Genomic DNA, 19971 nt, shown 5'->3' with positions numbered 1-19971 from the left:
TGTCCTTTCCATGTACATGCATCCTTCGATAGCTCAGTTTTGTATAGCGGGGGACTGTAGATTTATAATTGTGATCCCTAGGTCGCTGGTTCGAATCCGGCTCGAAGGATTTTTTACGTTCACTGCTGTTTATTTTGGTCAAGGTTACGTTGATTGCCCTTTCAATGCTCATCCAACCTTCGATAGCTCAGTTTTGTAGAGCGGGGGACTGTAGATTTATAATTGTGATCCCTAGGTCGCTGGTTCGAATCTGGCTCGAAGTATTTTTTTACGTTCACTGCTGTTTATTTTGGTCAAGGTTACGTTGATTGCCCTTTCAATGCTCATCCAACCTTCGATAGCTCAGTTGGTAGAGCGGGGGACTGTAGATTTATAATTGTGATCCATAGGTCGCTGGTTCGAATCCGGCTCGAAGAATTTTTTACGTTCACTGCTGTTTATTTTGGGCAAGGTTACGTTGATTGTCCTTTTAATGTACATCCATCCTTCGATAGCTCAGTTGGTAGAGCGGGGGACTGTAGATTTATAACTGTGATCCCAAGGTCGCTGGTTCGAATCCGGCTCGAAGGATTGTTTTACGTGCACTGCTGTTTATTTTGGGCAAGGTTACATGAAATGTCCTTTCCTTGGAGACTGTAGATTTATGACTGGGATCTCTAGGTCGCTGATTAAAATCCGGCTTGAAGGATTTTTTATGTGCACTGCTGTTTATTTTGGTCAAGGTTACGTTGATTGTCCTTTCCATGGACATCCATCCTTCGAAAGCTCAGTTGGTAGAACGGGGGACTGTAGATTTATAATTGTGATCCCTTGGTCGCTGGTTCGAATCCCTCTCCAATGATTTTGTTACGTGCACTGCTGTTTATTTTAGGGAAGGTTACATGGAATGTCCTTTCCTTGGAGACTTTAGATTTATTTTGGGCAAGGTTACGTTGATTGTCCTTTCAATGTATATCCATCCTTCGATAGCCCAGTTGGTAGAGCGGGGGGCTGTAGATTTATGTTTGTGATCCGAAGGTTGCTGGTTTGAATCCGGCTCGAAAAATGTTTTTAGGTGCCTTGCTGTTTATTTTGGGCAAGGTTACGTTGATTGTCCTTTCCATGTACATCCATCCTTCGATAGCTCAGTTTTGTAGAGCGGTGGGCTGTAGATTTATAATTGTGATCCCTAGGTCGCTGGTTCGAATCCGGCTCGAAGGATTTTTTACGTTCACTGCTGTTTATTTTGGGCAAGGTTACGTTGATTGTCCTTTCCATGTACATCCATCCTTCGATAGCTCAATTGGTAGAGCGGGGGACTGTAGATTTATAATTGTGATCCCTAGGTCGCTGGTTCGAATCCGGCTCGAAGAATTTTTTTAAATGCACTGCTTTTTTATTTTGGGCAAGGTCACGTTGATTGTCCTTTCAATGTACATCCATCCTTCGATAGCTCAGTTGGTAGAGCGGGGGGCTGTAGATTTACAATTGTGATCCCTCATTCGCTGGTTCGAATCCGGCTCAAAGGATGTTTTATACATGCGCTTTACGTTGGGCAATGTTACATGGAATTTCATTTTCTTGGAGACTGATCCTAGGTTGCTGGTTCGAATCCGGCTCGAATAATTTTTTACGTTCACTGCTGTTTATTTTGGTCAAGGTTACGTTGATTGCCCTTTCAATGCTCATCCATCCTTCGATAGCTCAGTTGGTAGAGCGGGGGTCTGTAGATTTATAATTGTGATCCCTAGGTCGCTGGTTCGAATCCGGCTCGAAGGATTTTTTTACGTTCACTGCTGTTTATTTTGGGCAAGGTTACGTTGATTGTCCTTTCAATGTACATCCATCCTTCGATAGCTCAGTTGGTAGAGCGGGGGACTGTAGATTTATAACTGTGATCCCTAGGTCGCTGGTTCGAATCCGGCTCGAAGGATTGTTTTACGTGCACTGCTGTTTATTTTGGGCAAGGTTACATGAAATGTCCTTTCCTTGGAGACTGTAGATTTATGACTGTGATCTCTAGGTCGCTGGTTAAAATCCGGCTTGAAGGATTTTTTATGTGCACTGCTGTTTATTTTGGTCAAGGTTACGTTGATTGTCCTTTCCATGGACATCCATCCTTCGATAGCTCAGTTGGTAGAACGGGGGACTGTAGATTTATAATTGTGATCCCTAGGTCGCTGGTTCGAATCCGGCTCGAAGTATTTTTTTACGTGCACTGCTGTTTATTATGGGCAAGGTTACATGAAATGTCCTTTCCTTGGAGACTGTAGATTTATGACTGTGATCTCTAGGTCGCTGGTTAAAATAAGGCTTGAAGGATTTTTTATGTGCACTGCTGTTTATTTTGCTCAAGGTTACGTTGATTGTCCTTTCCATGGACATCCATCCTTCGATAGCTCAGTTGGTAGAACGGGGGACTGTAGATTTATAATTGTGATCCCTTGGTCGCAGGTTCGAATCCGGCTCGAAGACTTTTTTTAAATGCACTGCTTTTTTATTTTGGGCAAGGTCACGTTGATTGTCCTTTCAATGTACATCCATCCTTCGATAGCTCAGTTGGTAGAGCGGGGGGCTGTAGATTTACAATTGTGATCCCTCATTCGCTGGTTAGAATCCGGCTCAAAGGATGCTTTATACATGCGCTTTACGTTGGGCAATGTTACATGGAATTTCATTTTCTTGGAGATTGATCCTAGGTTGCTGGTTCGAATCCGGCTCGAAGAATTTTTTACGTTTACTGCTGTTTTTTTTGGTCAAGGTTACGTTGATTGCCCTTTCAATGCTCATCCAGCCTTCGATAGCTCAGTTGGTAGAGCGGGGGACTGTAGATTTATAATTGTGATCCCTAGGTCGCTGGTTCGAATCCGGCTCGAAGGATTTTTTTACGTTCACTGCTGTTTATTTTGGGCAAGGTTACGTTGATTGTCCTTTCAATGTACATAAATCCTTCGATAGCTCAGTTGGTAGAGCGGGGGACTGTAGATTTATAACTGTGATCCCTAGGTCGCTGGTTCGAATCCGGCTCGAAGGATTGTTTTACGTGCACTGCTGTTTATTTTGGGCAAGGTTACATGAAATGTCCTTTCCTTGGAGACTGTAGATTTATGACTGTGATCTCTAGGTCGCTGGTTAAAATCCGGCTTGAAGGATTTTTTATGTGCACTGCTGTTTATTTTGGGCAAGGTTACGTTGATTGTCCTTTCCATGGACATCCATCCTTCGATAGCTCAGTTGGTAGAACGGGGGACTGTAGATTTATAATTGTGATCCCTAGGTCGCTGGTTCGAATCTGGCTCGAAGTATTTTTTTACGTTCACTGCTGTTTATTTTGGTCAAGGTTACGTTGATTGCCCTTTCAATGCTCATCCAACCTTCGATAGCTCAGTTTTGTAGAGCGGGGAACTGTAGATTTATAATTGTGATCCCTAGGTCGCTGGTTCGAATCTGGCTCGAAGTATTTTTTTACGTTCACTGCTGTTTATTTTGGTCAAGGTTACGTTGACTGCCCTTTCAATGCTCATCCAACCTTCGATAGCTCAGTTGGTAGAGCGGGGGACTGTAGATTTATAATTGTGATCCCTAGGTCGCTGGTTCGAATCCGGCTCGAAGAATTTTTTACGTTCTCTGCTGTTTATTTTGGGCAAGGTTACGTTGATTGTCCTTTTAATGTACATCCATCCTTCGATAGCTCAGTTGGTAGAGCGGGGGACTGTAGATTTATAACTGTGATCCCTAGGTCGCTGGTTCGAATCCGGCTCGAAGGATTTTTTTACGTCCACTGCTGTTTATTTTGGGCAAGGTTACATGAAATGTCCTTTCCTTGTAGACTGTAGATTTATGACTGGGATCTCTAGGTCGCTGGTTAAAATCCGGCTTGAAGGATGTTTTACGTTCACTGCTGTTTATTATGGGCAAGGTTACATGGAATGTCCTTTCCTTGGAGACTGTAGATATATAATTGTGATCCGAAGGTTGCTTGTTTGAATCCGGCTCGAACAATGTTTTTAGGTGCCTTGCTGTATATTTTGGGCAAGGTTACGTTGATTGTCCTTACCATGTACATCCATCCTTCGATAGCTCAGTTTTGTATAGCGGGGGACTGTAGATTTATAATTGTGATCCCTAGGTCGCAGGTTCGAATCCGGCTCGAAGGATTTTTTACGTTCACTGCTGTTTATTTTGGTCAAGGTTACGTTGATTGCCCTTTCAATGCTCATCCAACCTTCGATAGCTCAGTTGGTAGAGCGGGGGACTGTAGATTTATAATGGTGATCCCAAGGTCGCTGGTTCGAATCCGGCTCGAAGAATTTTTTACGTTGACTGCTGTTTATTTTGGGCAAGGTTACGTTGATTGTCCTTTTAATGTACATCCATCCTTCGATAGCTCAGTTGGTAGAGCGGGGGACTGTAGATTTATAATTGTGATCCCTAGGTCGCTGGTTCGAATCCGGCTCGAAGAATTTTTTACGTTCACTGCTGTTTATTTTGGGCAAGGTTACGTTGATTGTCCTTTTAATGTACATCCATCCTTCGATAGCTCAATTGGTAGAGCGGGGGACTGTAGATTTATAATTGTGATCCCTAGGTCGCTGGTTCGAATCCGGCTAGAAGGATTGTTTTACGTGCACTGCTGTTTATTTTTGGCAAGGTTACATGGAATGTCCTTTCCTTGGAGACTGTAGATATATAATTGTGATCCGAAGGTTGCTGGTTTGAATCCGGCTCGAACAATGTTTTTAGGTGCCTTGCTGTTTATTTTGGGCAAGGTTACGTTGATTGTCCTTTCCATGTACATCCATCCTTCGATAGCTCAGTTTTGTATAGCGGGGGACTGTAGATTTATAATTGTGATCCCTAGGTCGCTGGTTCGAATCCGGCTCGAAGGATTTTTTACGTTCACTGCTGTTTATTTTGGTCAAGGTTACGTTGATTGCCCTTTCAATGCTCATCCAACCTTCGATAGCTCAGTTTTGTAGAGCGGGGGACTGTAGATTTATAATTGTGATCCCTAGGTCGCTGGTTCCAATCTGGCTCGAAGTATTTTTTTACGTTCACTGCTGTTTATTTTGGTCAAGGTTACGTTGATTGCCCTTTCAATGCTCATCCAACCTTCGATAGCTCAGTTGGTAGAGCGGGGGACTGTAGATTTATAATTGTGATCCCTAGGTCGCTGGTTCGAATCCGGCTCGAAGAATTTTTTACGTTCACTGCTGTTTATTTTGGGCAAGGTTACGTTGATTGTCCTTTTAATGTACATCCATCCTTCGATAGCTCAGTTGGTAGAGCGGGGGACTGTAGATTTATAACTGTGATCCCTAGGTCGCTGGTTCGAATCCGGCTCGTAGGATTGTTTTACGTGCACTGCTGTTTATTTTGGGCAAGGTTACATGAAATGTCCTTTCCTTGGAGACTGTAGATTTATGACTGGGATCTCTAGGTCGCTGATTAAAATCCGGCTTGAAGGATTTTTTATGTGCACTGCTGTTTATTTTGGTCAAGGTTACGTTGATTGTCCTTTCCATGGACATCCATCCTTCGAAAGCTCAGTTGGTAGAACGGGGGACTGTAGATTTATAATTGTGATCCCTTGGTCGCTGGTTCGAATCCCTCTCCAAGGATTTTGTTACGTGCACTGCTGTTTATTTTAGGGAAGGTTACATGGAATGTCCTTTCCTTGGAGACTTTAGATTTATTTTGGGCAAGGTTACGTTGATTGTCCTTTCAATGTATATCCATCCTTCGATAGCGCAGTTGGTAGAGCGGGGGGCTGTAGATTTATGTTTGTGATCCGAAGGTTGCTGGTTTGAATCCGGCTCGAAAAATGTTTTTAGGTGCCTTGCTGTTTATTTTGGGCAAGGTTACGTTGATTGTCCTTTCCATGTACATCCATCCTTCGATAGCTCAGTTTTGTAGAGCTGTGTGCTGTAGATTTATAATTGTGATCCCTAGGTCGCTGGTTCGAATCCGGCTCGAAGGATTTTTTACGTTCACTGCTGTTTATTTTGGGCAAGGTTACGTTGATTGTCCTTTCCATGTACATCCATCCTTCGATAGCTCAATTGGTAGAGCGGGGGACTGTAGATTTATAATTGTGATCCCTAGGTCGCTGGTTCGAATCCGGCTCGAAGAATTTTTTTAAATGCACTGCTTTTTTATTTTGGGCAAGGTCACGTTGATTGTCCTTTCAATGTACATCCATCCTTCGATAGCTCAGTTGGTAGAGCGGGGGGCTGTAGATTTACAATTGTGATCCCTCATTCGCTGGTTCGAATCCGGCTCAAAGGATGTTTTATACATGCGCTTTACGTTGGGCAATGTTACATGGAATTTCATTTTCTTGGAGACTGATCCTAGGTTGCTGGTTCGAATCCGGCTCGAATAATTTTTTACGTTCACTGCTGTTTATTTTGGTCAAGGTTACGTTGATTGCCCTTTCAATGCTCATCCATCCTTCGATAGCTCAGTTGGTAGAGCGGGGGTCTGTAGATTTATAATTGTGATCCCTAGGTCGCTGGTTCGAATCCGGCTCGAAGGATTTTTTTACGTTCACTGCTGTTTATTTTGGGCAAGGTTACGTTGATTGTCCTTTCAATGTACATCCATCCTTCGATAGCTCAGTTGGTAGAGCGGGGGACTGTAGATTTATAACTGTGATCCCTAGGTCGCTGGTTCGAATCCGGCTCGAAGGATTGTTTTACGTGCACTGCTGTTTATTTTGGGCAAGGTTACATGAAATGTCCTTTCCTTGGAGACTATAGATTTATTTTGGGCAAGGTTACGTTGATTGTCCTTTCAATGCATATCCATCCTTCGATAGCCCAGTTGGTAGAGCGGGGGGCTGTAGATTTATAATTGTGATCCGAAGTTTGCTGGTTTGAATCCGGCTCGAAAAATGTTTTTAAGTGCCTTGCTGTTTATTTTGGGCAAGGTTACGTTTAATGTCCTTTCCATGTACATCCATCCTTCGATAGCTCAGTTTTGTAGAGCGGGGGGCTGTAGATTTATAATTGTGATCCCTAGGTCGCTGGTTCGAATCCGGCTCGAAGGATGTTTTACGTTCACTGATGTTTATTTTGGGCAAGGTTACGTTGATTGTCCTTTCCATGTACATCCATCCTTCGATAGCTCAATTGGTAGAGCGGGGGATTGTAGATTTATAATTGTGATCCCTAGGTCGCTGGTTCGAATCCGGCTCGAAGTATTTTTTTGCGTGCACTTCTGTTTATTATGGGCAAGGTTACATGGAATGTCCTTTCCTTGGAGACTGTAGATATATAATTGTGATCCGAAGGTTGCTGGTTTGAATCCGGCTCGAACAATGTTTTTAGGTGCCTTGCTGTTTATTTTGGGCAAGGTTACGTTGATTGTCCTTTCCATGTACATCCATCCTTCGATAGCTCAGTTTTGTAGAGCGGGGGACTGTAGATTTATAATTGTGATCCCTAGGTGGCTGGTTCGAATCCGGCTCGAAGTATTTTTTTACGTTCACTGCTGTTTATTTTGGGCAAGGTTACGTTGATTGTCCTTTCCATGTACATCCATCCTTCGATAGCTCAATTGGTAGAGCGGGGGACTGTAGATTTATAATTGTGATCCCTAGGTCGCTGGTTCGAATCCGGCTCGAAGAATTTTTTTAAATGCACTGCTTTTTTATTTTGGGCAAGGTCACGTTGATTGTCCTTTCAATGTACATCCATCCTTCGATAGCTCAGTTGGTAGAGCGGGGGGCTGTAGATTTACAATTGTGATCCCTCATTCGCTGGTTCGAATCCGGCTCAAAGGATGTTTTATACATGCGCTTTACGTTGGGCAATGTTACATGGAATTTCATTTTCTTGGAGACTGATCCTAGGTTGCTGGTTCGAATCCGGCCCGAATAATTTTTTACGTTCACTGCTGTTTATTTTGGTCAAGGTTACGTTGATTGCCCTTTCAATGCTCATCCATCCTTCGATAGCTCAGTTGGTAGAGCGGGGGACTGTAGATTTATAATTGTGATCCCTAGGTCGCTGGTTCGAATCCGGCTCGAAGGATTTTTTTACGTTCACTGCTGTTTATTTTGGGCAAGGTTACGTTGATTGTCCTTTCAATGTACATCCATCCTTCGATAGCTCAGTTGGTAGAGCGGGGGACTGTAGATTTATAACTGTGATCCCTAGGTCGCTGGTTCGAATCCGGCTCGAAGGATTGTTTTACGTGCACTGCTGTTTATTTTGGGCAAGGTTACATGAAATGTCCTTTCCTTGGAGACTATAGATTTATTTTGGGCAAGGTTACGTTGATTGTCCTTTCAAAGCATATCCATCCTTCGATAGCCCAGTTGGTAGAGCGGGGGGCTGTAGATTTATAATTGTGATCCGAAGTTTGCTGGTTTGAATCCGGCTCGAAAAATGTTTTTATGTGCCTTGCTGTTTATTTTGGGCAAGGTTACGTTTAATGTCCTTTCCATGTACATCCATCCTTCAAAAGCTCAGTTTTGTAGAGCGGGGGGCTGTAGATTTATAATTGTGATCCCTAGGTCGCTGGTTCGAATCTGGCTCGAAGTATTTTTTTACGTTCACTGCAGTTTATTTTGGTCAAGGTTACGTTGACTGCCCTTTCAATGCTCATCCAACCTTCGATAGCTCAGTTGGTAGAGCGGGGGACTGTAGATTTATAATTGTGATCCCTAGGTCGCTGGTTCGAATCCGGCTCGAAGAATTTTTTTACGTGCACTGCTGTTTATTATGGGCAAGGTTACATGGAATGTCCTTTCCTTGGAGACTGTAGATATATAATTGTGATCCGAAGGTTGCTGGTTTGAATCCGGCTCGAACAATGTTTTTAGGTGCCTTGCTGTTTATTTTGGGCAAGGTTACGTTGATTGTCCTTTCCATGTATATCCATCCTTCAATAGCTCAGTTTTGTAGAGCGGGGGACTGTAGATTTATAATTGTGATCCCTAGGTGGCTGGTTCGAATCCGGCTCGAAGTATTTTTTTACGTTCACTGCTGTTTATTTTGGGCAAGGTTACGTTGATTGTCCTTTCCATGTACATCCATCCTTCGATAGCTCAGTTGGTGGAGCGGGGGACTGTAGATTTATAACTGTGATCCCTAGGTCGCTGGTTCGAATACGGCTCGAAGGATTCTTTTACGTGCACTTCTGCTTATTTTGGGCAAGGTTACATGTAATGTCCTTTCCTTGGAGACTGTAGATTTATAACTGTGATCCCTAGGTCACTTGTTAGAATACGGCTCGAAGCATTTTTATTACGTTCACTGCTGTTTATTTTAGTCAAGGTTTTGTCGATTGTCCTTTCCATTTACATCCATCATGCGATAGCTCAGTTGGTAGAGCAGGGGACAGTAGATTTATAATTGTGATCTCTAATTCGCTGGTTAAAATCCGGCTTGAAGGATTTTTTATGTGCACTGCTGTTTATTTTGGTCAAGGTTACGTTGATTGTCCTTTCCATGGACATCCATCCTTCGATAGCTCAGTTGGTAGAACGGGGGACTGTAGATTTATAATTGTGATCCCTTTGTCGCTGGTTCGAATCCGTCTCCAAGGATTTTGTTACGTGCACTGCTGTTTATTTAAGGGAAGGTTACATGGAATGTCCTTTCCTTGGAGACTATAGATTTATTTTGGGCAAGGTTACGTTGATTGTCCTTTCAATGCATATCCATCCTTCGATAGCCCAGTTGGTAGAGCGGGGGGCTGTAGATTTATAATTGTGATCCGAAGTTTGCTGGTTTGAATCCGGCTCGAAAAATGTTTTTAAGTGCCTTGCTGTTTATTTTGGGCAAGGTTACGTTTAATGTCCTTTCCATGTACATCCATCCTTCGATAGCTCAGTTTTGTAGAGCGGGGGGCTGTAGATTTATAATTGTGATCCCTAGGTCGCTGGTTCGAATCCGGCTCGAAGGATGTTTTACGTTCACTGATGTTTATTTTGGGCAAGGTTACGTTGATTGTCCTTTCCATGTACATCCATCCTTCGATAGCTCAATTGGTAGAGCGGGGGACTGTAGATTTATAATTGTGATCCCTAGGTCGCTGGTTCGAATGCGGCTCGAAGTATTTTTTTACGTGCACTGCTGTTTATTATGGGCAAGGTTACATGGAATGTCCTTTCCTTGGAGACTGTAGATATATAATTGTGATCCGAAGGTTGCTGGTTTGAATCCGGCTCGAACAATGTTTTTAGGTGCCTTGCTGTTTATTTTGGGCAAGGTTACGTTGATTGTCCTTTCAATGTACATCCATCCTTCGATAGCTCAGTTGGTAGAGCGGGGGACTGTAGATTTATAACTGTGATCCCTAGGTCGCTGGTTCGAATCCGGCTCGAAGGATTGTTTTACGTGCACTGCTGTTTATTTTGGGCAAGGTTACATGAAATGTCCTTTCCTTGGAGACTGTAGATTTATGACTGTGATCTCTAGGTCGCTGGTTAAAATCCGGCTTGAAGGATTTTTTTTGTGCACTGCTGTTTATTTTGGTCAAGGTTACGTTGATTGTCCTTTCCATGGACATCCATCCTTCGATAGCTCAGTTGGTAGAACGGGGGACTGTAGATTTATAATTGTGATCCCTTTGTCGCTGGTTCGAATCCGTCTCCAAGGATTTTGTTACGTGCACTGCTGTTTATTGTAGGGAAGGTTACATGGAATGTCCTTTCCTTGGAGACTATAGATTTATTTTGGGCAAGGTTACGTTGATTGTCCTTTCAATGCATATACATCCTTCGATAGCCCAGTTGGTAGAGCGGGGGGCTGTAGATTTATAATTGTGATCCGAAGTTTGCTGGTTTGAATCCGGCTCGAAAAATGTTTTAAGTGCCTTGCTGTTTATTTTGGGCAAGGTTACGTTTAATGTCCTTTCCATGTACATCCATCCTTCGATAGCTCAGTTTTGTAGAGCGGGGGGCTGTAGATTTATAATTGTGATCCCTAGGTCGCTGGTTCGAATCCTGCTCGAAGGATGTTTTACGTTTACTGATGTTTATTTTGGGCAAGGTTACGTTGATTGTCCTTTCCATGTACATCCATCCTTCGATAGCTCAATTGGTAGAGCGGGGGACTGTAGATTTATAATTGTGATCCCTAGGTCGCTGGTTCGAATGCGGCTCGAAGTATTTTTTTACGTGCACTGCTGTTTATTATGGGCAAGGTTACATGGAATGTCCTTTCCTTGGAGACTGTAGATATATAATTGTGATCCGAAGGTTGCTGGTTTGAATCCGGCTCGAACAATGTTTTTAGGTGCCTTGCTGTTTATTTTGGGCAAGGTTACGTTGATTGTCCTTTCCATGTACATCCATCCTTCGATAGCTCAGTTTTGTAGAGCGGGGGACTGTAGATTTATAATTGTGATCCCTAGGTGGCTGGTTCGAATCCGGCTCGAAGTATTTTTTTACGTTCACTGCTGTTTATTTTGGGCAAGGTTACGTTGATTGTCCTTTCCATGTACATCCATCCTTCGATAGCTCAGTTGGTGGAGCGGGGGACTGTAGATTTATAACTGTGATCCCTAGGTCGCTGGTTCGAATACGGCTCGAAGGATTCTTTTACGTGCACTTCTGCTTATTTTGGGCAAGGTTACATGGAATGTACTTTCCTTGGAGACTGTAGATTTATAACTGTGATCCCTAGGTCACTGGTTCGAATACGGCTCGAAGCATTTTTATTACGTTCACTGCTGTTTATTTTAGTCAAGGTTTTGTCGATTGTCCTTTCCATTTACATCCATCATGCGATAGCTCAGTTGGTAGAGCGGGGGACTGTAGCTTTATAATTGTGATCTCTAGGTCGCTGGTTAAAATCCGGCTTGAAGGATTTTTTATGTGCACTGCTGTTTATTTTGGTCAAGGTTACGTTGATTGTCCTTTCCATGGACATCCATCCTTCGATAGCTCAGTTGGTAGAACGGGGGACTGTAGATTTATAATTGTGATCCCTTTGTCGCTGGTTCGAATCCGTCTCCAAGGATTTTGTTACGTGCACTGCTGTTTATTGTAGGGAAGGTTACATGGAATGTCCTTTCCTTACAGACTATAGATTTATTTTGGGCAAGGTTACGTTGATTGTCCTTTCAATGCATATCCATCCTTAGATAGCCCAGTTGGTAGAGCGGGGGGCTGTAGATTTATAATTGTGATCCGAAGTTTGCTGGTTTGAATCCGGCTCGAAAAATGTTTTTAAGTGCCTTGCTGTTTATTTTGGGCAAGGTTACGTTTAATGTCCTTTCCATGTACATCCATCCTTCGATAGCTCAGTTTTGTAGAGAGGGGGGCTGTAGATTTATAATTGTGATCCCTAGGTCGCAGGTTCGAATCCGGCTCGAAGGATGTTTTACGTTCACTGATGTTTATTTTGGGCAAGGTTACGTTGATTGTCCTTTCCATGTACATCCATCCTTCGATAGCTCAATTGGTAGAGCGGGGGACTGTAGATTTATAATTGTGATCCCTAGGTCGCTGGTTCGAATCCGGCTCGAAGTATTTTTTCACGTGCACTGCTGTTTAAGATGGGCAAGGTTACATGGAATGTCCTTTCCTTGGAGACTGTAGATATATAATTGTGATCCGAAGGTTGCTGGTTTGAATCCGGCTCGAACAATGTTTTTAGGTGCCTTGCTGTTTATTTTGGGCAAGGTTACGTTGATTGTCCTTTCCATGTACATCCATCCTTCGATAGCTCAGTTTTGTAGAGCGGGGGACTGTAGATTTATAATTGTGATCCCTAGGTGGCTGGTTCGAATCCGGCTCGAAGTATTTTTTTACGTTCACTGCTGTTTTTTTTGGGCAAGGTTACGTTGATTGTCCTTTCCATGTACATCCATCCTTCGATAGCTCAGTTGGTGGAGCGGGGGACTGTAGATTTATAACTGTGATCCCTAGGTCGCTGGTTCGAATACGGCTCGAAGGATTCTTTTACGTGCACTTCTGCTTATTTTGGGCAAGGTTACATGGAATGTGCTTTCCTTGAAGACTGTAGATTTATAACTGTGATCCCAAGGTCACTGGTTCGAATACGGCTCGAAGCATTTTTATTACGTTCACTGCTGTTTATTTTAGTCAAGGTTTTGTCGATTGTCCTTTCCATTTACATCCATCATGCGATAGCTCAGTTGGTAGAGCGGGGGACTGTAGATTTATAATTGTGATCCCTAGATGCTGGGTCGAATACGGCTCGAAGAATTTATTTACGTGAGTTGCTGTTTATTTTGGACAGATTACATGGAATGTCCTTTTCTTGGAGACTGTAGATGTATAACTGTGATCCCTAAATCGTTGGTTCAAATCCTGCCCGAAGAAATTTTTTTAGGTGCACTGCTTTTTTTATTTTGGGTAAGATTACGTTGATTGTCCTTTTAATGTACATCCATCCTTCGATAGCTCAGTTGGTAGAGCGGAGGACTGTAGATTTATAATTGGGATCTCTAGGTCGCTGGTTCGAATCCTGCTCGAAGGATTTTTTTACGTGCAATACTGTTTATTTTGGGCAAGTTTACATTAATTGTCCTTTCCACGTACATCCATCCTTCGATAGCACAGTTGGTAAAGCGGGGGACTGTAGATTTATAATTGTGATCCCTAGGTCGCTGGTTCGAATCCGGCTCGAAGGATTTTTTTATGTTCACTGCTGTTTATTTTAAGCAAGGTTACGTTGATTGTTCCTTCCATGGACATCCATCATGCGATAGCTCAGTTGGTAGAGCGGGGGACTGTAGATTTATAAATGTGATCCCTAAATCGCTGGTTCGAATCCGGCTCGAAATTTTTTTTTAGGTGCACTGCTTTTTTATTTTGGCCAAGTTTACGTTGATTGTCCTTTCAATATACATCCATCCTTCGATAGCTCAATTGGTAGAGCGGGGGGCTGTAGATTTACAATTGTGATCCGTCATTCACTGGTTCGAATCCGGCTCAAAGGATGCTTTATACATGCGCTTTACGTTGGGCAATGTTACATGGAATTTCATTTTCTTGGAGATTGATCCTAGGTTGCTGGTTCGAATCCGGCTCGAAGAATTTTTTACGTTTACTGCTGTTTATTTTGGTCAAGGTTACGTTGATTGCCCTTTCAATGCTCATCCATCCTTCGATAGCTCAGTTGGTAGAGCGGGGGTCTGAAGATTTATAATTGTGATCCCTAGGTCGCTGGTTCGAATCCGGCTCGAAGGATTTTTTTACGTTCACTGCTGTTTATTTTGGGCAAGGTTACGTTGATTGTCCTTTCAATGTACATCCATCCTTCGATAGCTCAGTTGGTAGAGCGGGGGACTGTAGATTTATAACTGTGATCCCTAGGTCGCTGGTTCGAATCCGGCTCGAAGGATTGTTTTACGTGCACTGCTGTTTATTTTGGGCAAGGTTACATGAAATGTCCTTTCCTTGGAGACTGTAGATTTATGACTGTGATCTCTAGGTCGCTGGTTAAAATCCGGCTTGAAGGATTTTTTATGTGCACTGCTGTTTATTTTGGGCAAGGTTAAGTTGATTGTCCTTTCCATGGACATCCATCCTTCGATAGCTCAGTTGGTAGAACGGGGGACTGTAGATTTATAATTGTGATCCCTAGGTCGCTGGTTCGAATCTGGCTCGAAGTATTTTTTTACGTTCACTGCTGTTTATTTTGGTCAAGGTTACGTTGATTGCCCTTTCAATGCTCATCCAACCTTCGATAGCTCAGTTTTGTAGAGCGGGGGACTGTAGATTTATAATTGTGATCCCTAGGTCGCTGGTTCGAATCTGGCTCGAAGTATTTTTTTACGTTCACTGCTGTTTATTTTGGTCAAGGTTACGTTGACTGCCCTTTCAATGCTCATCCAACCTTCGATAGCTCAGTTGATAGAGCGGGGGACTGTAGATTTATAATTGTGATCCCTAGGTCGCTGGTTCGAATCCGGCTCGAAGAATTTTTTACGTTCACTGCTGTTTATTTTGGGCAAGGTTACGTTGATTGTCCTTTTAATGTACATCCATCCTTCGATAGCTCAGTTGGTAGAGCGGGGGACTGTAGATTTTTAACTGTGATCCCTAGGTCGCTGGTTCGAATCCGGCTCGAAGGATTTTTTTACGTGCACTGCTGTTTATTTTGGGCAAGGTTACATGAAATGTCCTTTCCTTGGAGACTGTAGATTTATGACTGGGATCTCTAGGTCGCTGGTTAAAATCCGGCTTGAAGGATGTTTTACGTTCACTGCTGTTTATTATGGGCAAGGTTACATGGAATGTCCTTTCCTTGGAGACTGTAGATATATAATTGTGATCCGAAGGTTGCTGGTTTGAATCCGGCTCGAACAATGTTTTTAGGTGCCTTGCTGTTTATTTTGGGCTTTGTTACGTTGATTGTCCTTTCCATGTACATCCATCCTTCGATAGCTCAGTTTTGTATAGCGGGGGACTGTAGATTTATAATTGTGATCCCTAGGTCGCAGGTTCGAATCCGGCTCGAAGGATTTTTTACGTGCACTGCTGTTTATTTTGGTCAAGGTTACGTTGATTGCCCTTTCAATGCTCATCCAACCTTCGATAGCTCAGTTTTGTAGAGCGGGGGACTGTAGATTTATAATTGTGATCCCTAGGTCGCTGGTTCGAATCTGGCTCGAAGTATTTTTTTACGTTCACTGCTGTTTATTTTGGTCAAGGTTACGTTGATTGCCCTTTCAATGCTCATCCAACCTTCGATAGCTCAGTTGGTAGAGCGGGGGACTGTAGATTTATAATTGTGATCCCTAGGTCGCTGGTTCGAATCCGGCTCGAAGGATTTTTTACGTTCACTGCTGTTTATTTTGGTCAAGGTTACGTTGATTGCCCTTTCAATGCTCATCCAACCTTCGATAGCTCAGTTTTGTAGAGCGGGGGACTGTAGATTTATAATTGTGATCCCTAGGTCGCTGGTTCGGATCTGGCTCGAAGTATTTTTTTACGTTCACTGCTTTTTTTTTTGGTCAAGGTTACGTTGATTGCCCTTTCAATGCTCATCCAACCTTCGATAGCTCAGTTGGTAGAGCGGGGGACTGTAGATTTATAATTGTGATCCCTAGGTCGCTGGTTCGAATCCGGCTCGAAGAATATTTTACGTTCACTGCTGTTTATTTTGGGCAAGGTTACGTTGATTGTCCTTTTAATGTACATCCATCCTTCGATAGCTCAGTTGGTAGAGCGGGGTACTGTAGATTTATAACTGTGATCCCTAGGTCGCTGGTTCGAATCCGGCTCGAAGGATTGTTTTACGTGCACTGCTGTTTATTTTGGGCAAGGTTACATGAAATGTCCTTTCCTTGGAGACTGTAGATTTATGACTGGGATCTCTAGGTCGCTGATTAAAATCCGGCTTGAAGGAATATTTATGTGCACTGCTGTTTATTTTGGTCAAGGTTACGTTGATTGTCCTTTCCATGGACATACATCCTTCGATAGCTCAGTTGGTAGAACGGGGGACTGTAGATTTATAATTGTGATCCCTTGGTCGCTGGTTCGAATCCCTCTCCAAGGATTTTGTTACGTGCACTGATGTTTATTTTAGGGAAGGTTACATGGAATGTCCTTTACTTGGAGACTTTAGATTTATTTTGGGCAAGGTTACGTTGATTGTCCTTTCAATGTATATCCATCCTTCGATAGCCCAGTTGGTAGAGCGGGGGGCTGTAGATTTATGTTTGTGATCCGAAGGTTGCTGGTTTGAATCCGGCTCGAAAAATGTTTTTACGTGCCTTGCTGTTTATTTTGGGCAAGGTTACGTTGATTGTCCTTTCCATGTACATCCAACCTTCGATAGCTCAGTTTTGTAGAGCGGTGGGCTGTAGATTTATAATTGTGATCCCTAGGTCGCTGGTTCGAATACGGCTCGAAGGATTTTTTACGTTCACTGCTGTTTATTTTGGGCAAGGTTACGTTGATTGTCCTTTCTATGTACATCCATCCTTCGATAGCTCAATTGGTAGAGCGGGGGACTGTAGATTTATAATTGTGATCCCTAGGTCGCTGGTTCGAATCCGGCTCGAAGAATTTTTTTAAATGCACTGCTTTTTTATTTTGGGCAAGGGCACGTTGATTGTCCTTTCAATGTACATCCATCCTTCGATATCTCAGTTGGTAGAGCGGGGGGCTGTAGATTTACAATTGTAATCCCTCATTCGCTGGTTCGAATCCGGCTCAAAGGATGTTTTATACATGCGCTTTACGTTGGGCAATGTTACATGGAATTTCATTTTCTTGGAGACTGATCCTAGGTTGCTGGTTCGAATCCGGCTCGAATAATTTTTTACGTTCACTGCTGTTTATTTTGGTCAAGGTTACGTTGATTGCCCTTTCAATGCTCATCCATCCTTCTATAGCTCAGTTGGTAGAGCGGGGGACTGTAGATTTATAACTGTGATCCCTAGGTCGCTGGTTCGAATCCGGCTCGAAGGAATGTTTTACGTGCACTGCTGTTTATTTTGGGCAAGGTTACATGAAATGTCCTTTCCTTGGAGACTGTAGATATATAATTGTGATCCGAAGGTTGCTGGTTTGAATCCGGCTCGAACAATGTTTTTAGGTGCCTTGCTGTTTATTTTGGGCAAGGTTACGTTGATTGTCCTTTCCATGTACATCCATCCTTCGATAGCTCAGTTTTGTATAGCGGGGGACTGTAGATTTATAATTGTGATCCCTAGGTCGCTGGTTCGAATCCGGCTCGAAGGATTTTTTACGTTCACTGCTGTTTATTTTGGGCAAGGTTACGTTGATTGTCCTTTCAATGTACATCCATCCTTCGATAGCTCAGTTGGTAGAGCGGGGGACTGTAGATTTATAACTGTGATCCCTAGGTCGCTGGTTCGGATCCTGCTCGAAGGATTGTTTTACGTGCACTGCTGTTTATTTTGGGCAAGGTTACATGAAATGTCCTTTCCTTGGAGACTATAGATTTATTTTGGGAAAGGTTACGTTGATTGTCCTTTCAATGCATATCCATCCTTCGATAGCCCAGTTGGTAGAGCGGGGGGCTGTAGATTTATAATTGTGATCCGAAGTTTGCTGGTTTGAATCCGGCTCGAAAAATGTTTTTAAGTGCCTTGCTGTTTATTTTGGGCAAGGTTACGTTTAATGTCCTTTCCATGTACATCCATCCTTCGATAGCTCAGTTTTGTAGAGCGGGGGGCTGTAGATTTATAATTGTGATCCCTAGGTCGCTGGTTCGAATCCGGCTCGAAGGATGTTTTACGTTCACTGATGTTTATTTTGGGCAAGGTTACGTTGATTGTCCTTTCCATGTACATCCATCCTTCGATAGCTCAATTGGTAGAGCGGGGGACTGTAGATTTATAATTGTGATCCCTAGGTCGCTGGTTCGAATCCGGCTCGAAGTATTTTTTTACGTGCACTGCTGTTTATTATGGGCAAGGTTACATGGAATGTCCTTTCCTTGGAGACTGTAGATATATAATTGTGATCCGAAGGTTGCTGGTTTGAATCCGGCTCGAACAATGTTTTTAGGTGGGGCAAGGTTACGTTGATTGTCCTTTCCATTTACATCCATCCTTCGATAGCTCAGTTTTGTAGAGCGGGGGACTGTAGATTTATAATTGTGATCCCTAGGTGGCTGGTTCGAATCCGGCTCGAAGTATTTTTTTACGTTCACTGCTGTTTATTTTGGGCAAGGTTACGTTGATTGTCCTTTCCATGTACATCCATCCTTCGATAGCTCAGTTGGTGGAGCGGGGGACTGTAGATTTATAACTGTGATCCCTAGGTCGCTGGTTCGAATACGGCTCGAAGGATTCTTTTACGTGCACTTCTGCTTATTTTGGGCAAGGTTACATGGAATGTCCTTTCCTTGGAGACTGTAGATTTATAACTGTGATCCCTAGGTCACTGGTTAGAATACGGCTCGAAGCATTTTTATTACGTTCACTGCTGTTTATTTTAGTCAAGGTTTTGTCGATTGTCCTTTCCATTTACATCCATCATGCGATAGCTCAGTTGGTAGAGCGGGGGACTGTAGATTTATAATTGTGATCTCTAGGTCGCTGGTTAAAATCCGGCTTGAAGGATTTTTTATGTGCACTGCTGTTTATTTTGGTCAAGGTTACGTTGATTGTCCTTTCCATGGACATCCATCCTTCGATAGCTCAGTTGGTAGAACGGGGGACTGTAGATTTATAATTGTGATCCCTTTGTCGCTGGTTCGAATCCGTCTCCAAGGATTTTGTTACGTGCACTGCTGTTTATAGTAGGGAAGGTTACATGGAATGTCCTTTCCTTGGAGACTATAGATTTATTTTGGGCAAGGTTACGTTGATTGTCCTTTCAATGCATATCCATCCTTCGATAGCCCAGTTGGTAGAGCGGGGGGCTGTAGATTTATAATTGTGATCCGAAGTTTGCTGGTTTGAATCCGGCTCGAAAAATGTTTTTAAGTGCCTTGCTGTTTATTTTGGGCAAGGTTACGTTTAATGTCCTTTCTATGTACATCCATCCTTCGATAGCTCAGTTTTGTAGAGCGGGGGGCTGTAGATTTATAATTGTGATCCCTAGGTCGCTGGTTCGAATCCGGCTCGAAGGATGTTTTACGTTCACTGATGTTTATTTTGGGCAAGGTTACGTTGATTGTCCTTTCCATGTACATCCATCCTTCGATAGCTCAATTGGTAGAGCGGGGGACTGTAGATTTATAATTGTGATCCCTAGGTCGCTGGTTCGAATCCGGCTCGAAGTATTTTTTACGTGCACTGCTGTTTATTATGGGCAAGGTTACATGGAATGTCCTTTCCTTGGAGACTGTAGATATATAATTGTGATCCGAAGGTTGCTGGTTTGAATCCGGCTCGAACAATGTTTTTAGGTGCCTTGCTGTTTATTTTGGGCAAGGTTACGTTGATTGTCCTTTCAATGTACATCCATCCTTCGATAGCTCAGTTGGTAGAGCGGGGGACTGTAGATTTATAACTGTGATCCCTAGGTCGCTAGTTCGAATCCGGCTCGAAGTATTGTTTTACGTGCACTGCTGTTTATTT

The 19971-nt window shown here is 43.0% G+C and overlaps 19 non-coding genes across 19 annotated transcripts; all 19 read left to right on the top strand.

Moving 5' to 3' along the window:
- The first annotated feature begins 1672 nt into the window (after nucleotides 1-1672).
- On the top strand, nucleotides 1673-1758 carry Trnay-gua. The gene is given in 2 exon segments: nucleotides 1673-1709; nucleotides 1723-1758. It is a non-coding gene; the product is annotated as a tRNA-Tyr (tRNA).
- A 68-nt stretch (nucleotides 1759-1826) lies between these two features.
- Trnay-gua lies at nucleotides 1827-1912 on the top strand. Its single transcript is given in 2 exon segments — nucleotides 1827-1863; nucleotides 1877-1912. It is a non-coding gene; the product is annotated as a tRNA-Tyr (tRNA).
- An 861-nt stretch (nucleotides 1913-2773) lies between these two features.
- On the top strand, nucleotides 2774-2859 carry Trnay-gua. Its single transcript is given in 2 exon segments — nucleotides 2774-2810; nucleotides 2824-2859. It is a non-coding gene; the product is annotated as a tRNA-Tyr (tRNA).
- Nucleotides 2860-2927: 68 nt separating this feature from the next.
- Trnay-gua lies at nucleotides 2928-3013 on the top strand. The gene is given in 2 exon segments: nucleotides 2928-2964; nucleotides 2978-3013. It is a non-coding gene; the product is annotated as a tRNA-Tyr (tRNA).
- A 494-nt stretch (nucleotides 3014-3507) lies between these two features.
- On the top strand, nucleotides 3508-3593 carry Trnay-gua. Its single transcript is given in 2 exon segments — nucleotides 3508-3544; nucleotides 3558-3593. It is a non-coding gene; the product is annotated as a tRNA-Tyr (tRNA).
- Nucleotides 3594-3660: 67 nt separating this feature from the next.
- Nucleotides 3661-3746, top strand: Trnay-gua. The gene is given in 2 exon segments: nucleotides 3661-3697; nucleotides 3711-3746. It is a non-coding gene; the product is annotated as a tRNA-Tyr (tRNA).
- A 610-nt stretch (nucleotides 3747-4356) lies between these two features.
- Nucleotides 4357-4442, top strand: Trnay-gua. Its single transcript is given in 2 exon segments — nucleotides 4357-4393; nucleotides 4407-4442. It is a non-coding gene; the product is annotated as a tRNA-Tyr (tRNA).
- A 648-nt stretch (nucleotides 4443-5090) lies between these two features.
- On the top strand, nucleotides 5091-5176 carry Trnay-gua. Its single transcript is given in 2 exon segments — nucleotides 5091-5127; nucleotides 5141-5176. It is a non-coding gene; the product is annotated as a tRNA-Tyr (tRNA).
- A 1255-nt stretch (nucleotides 5177-6431) lies between these two features.
- Trnay-gua lies at nucleotides 6432-6517 on the top strand. Its single transcript is given in 2 exon segments — nucleotides 6432-6468; nucleotides 6482-6517. It is a non-coding gene; the product is annotated as a tRNA-Tyr (tRNA).
- Nucleotides 6518-6585: 68 nt separating this feature from the next.
- On the top strand, nucleotides 6586-6671 carry Trnay-gua. The gene is given in 2 exon segments: nucleotides 6586-6622; nucleotides 6636-6671. It is a non-coding gene; the product is annotated as a tRNA-Tyr (tRNA).
- A 1258-nt stretch (nucleotides 6672-7929) lies between these two features.
- Nucleotides 7930-8015, top strand: Trnay-gua. Its single transcript is given in 2 exon segments — nucleotides 7930-7966; nucleotides 7980-8015. It is a non-coding gene; the product is annotated as a tRNA-Tyr (tRNA).
- A 68-nt stretch (nucleotides 8016-8083) lies between these two features.
- Nucleotides 8084-8169, top strand: Trnay-gua. The gene is given in 2 exon segments: nucleotides 8084-8120; nucleotides 8134-8169. It is a non-coding gene; the product is annotated as a tRNA-Tyr (tRNA).
- Nucleotides 8170-8596: 427 nt separating this feature from the next.
- Trnay-gua lies at nucleotides 8597-8682 on the top strand. The gene is given in 2 exon segments: nucleotides 8597-8633; nucleotides 8647-8682. It is a non-coding gene; the product is annotated as a tRNA-Tyr (tRNA).
- Nucleotides 8683-10233: 1551 nt separating this feature from the next.
- Nucleotides 10234-10319, top strand: Trnay-gua. The gene is given in 2 exon segments: nucleotides 10234-10270; nucleotides 10284-10319. It is a non-coding gene; the product is annotated as a tRNA-Tyr (tRNA).
- Nucleotides 10320-14066: 3747 nt separating this feature from the next.
- On the top strand, nucleotides 14067-14152 carry Trnaf-gaa. Its single transcript is given in 2 exon segments — nucleotides 14067-14103; nucleotides 14117-14152. It is a non-coding gene; the product is annotated as a tRNA-Phe (tRNA).
- Nucleotides 14153-14220: 68 nt separating this feature from the next.
- Nucleotides 14221-14306, top strand: Trnay-gua. The gene is given in 2 exon segments: nucleotides 14221-14257; nucleotides 14271-14306. It is a non-coding gene; the product is annotated as a tRNA-Tyr (tRNA).
- Nucleotides 14307-14953: 647 nt separating this feature from the next.
- Nucleotides 14954-15039, top strand: Trnay-gua. The gene is given in 2 exon segments: nucleotides 14954-14990; nucleotides 15004-15039. It is a non-coding gene; the product is annotated as a tRNA-Tyr (tRNA).
- A 612-nt stretch (nucleotides 15040-15651) lies between these two features.
- On the top strand, nucleotides 15652-15737 carry Trnay-gua. The gene is given in 2 exon segments: nucleotides 15652-15688; nucleotides 15702-15737. It is a non-coding gene; the product is annotated as a tRNA-Tyr (tRNA).
- Nucleotides 15738-15959: 222 nt separating this feature from the next.
- On the top strand, nucleotides 15960-16045 carry Trnay-gua. The gene is given in 2 exon segments: nucleotides 15960-15996; nucleotides 16010-16045. It is a non-coding gene; the product is annotated as a tRNA-Tyr (tRNA).
- The last annotated feature ends 3926 nt before the right edge of the window (nucleotides 16046-19971 follow it).

The sequence above is a fragment of the Nematostella vectensis genome, chromosome 3 (assembly GCF_932526225.1).
Source record: "Nematostella vectensis chromosome 3, jaNemVect1.1, whole genome shotgun sequence".
In the NCBI taxonomy this organism is placed as follows: Eukaryota; Metazoa; Cnidaria; class Anthozoa; order Actiniaria; family Edwardsiidae; genus Nematostella; species Nematostella vectensis.
Note: the sequence above shows the minus strand (reverse complement) of the source record. Positions and strands in the feature narration are given on the sequence as shown.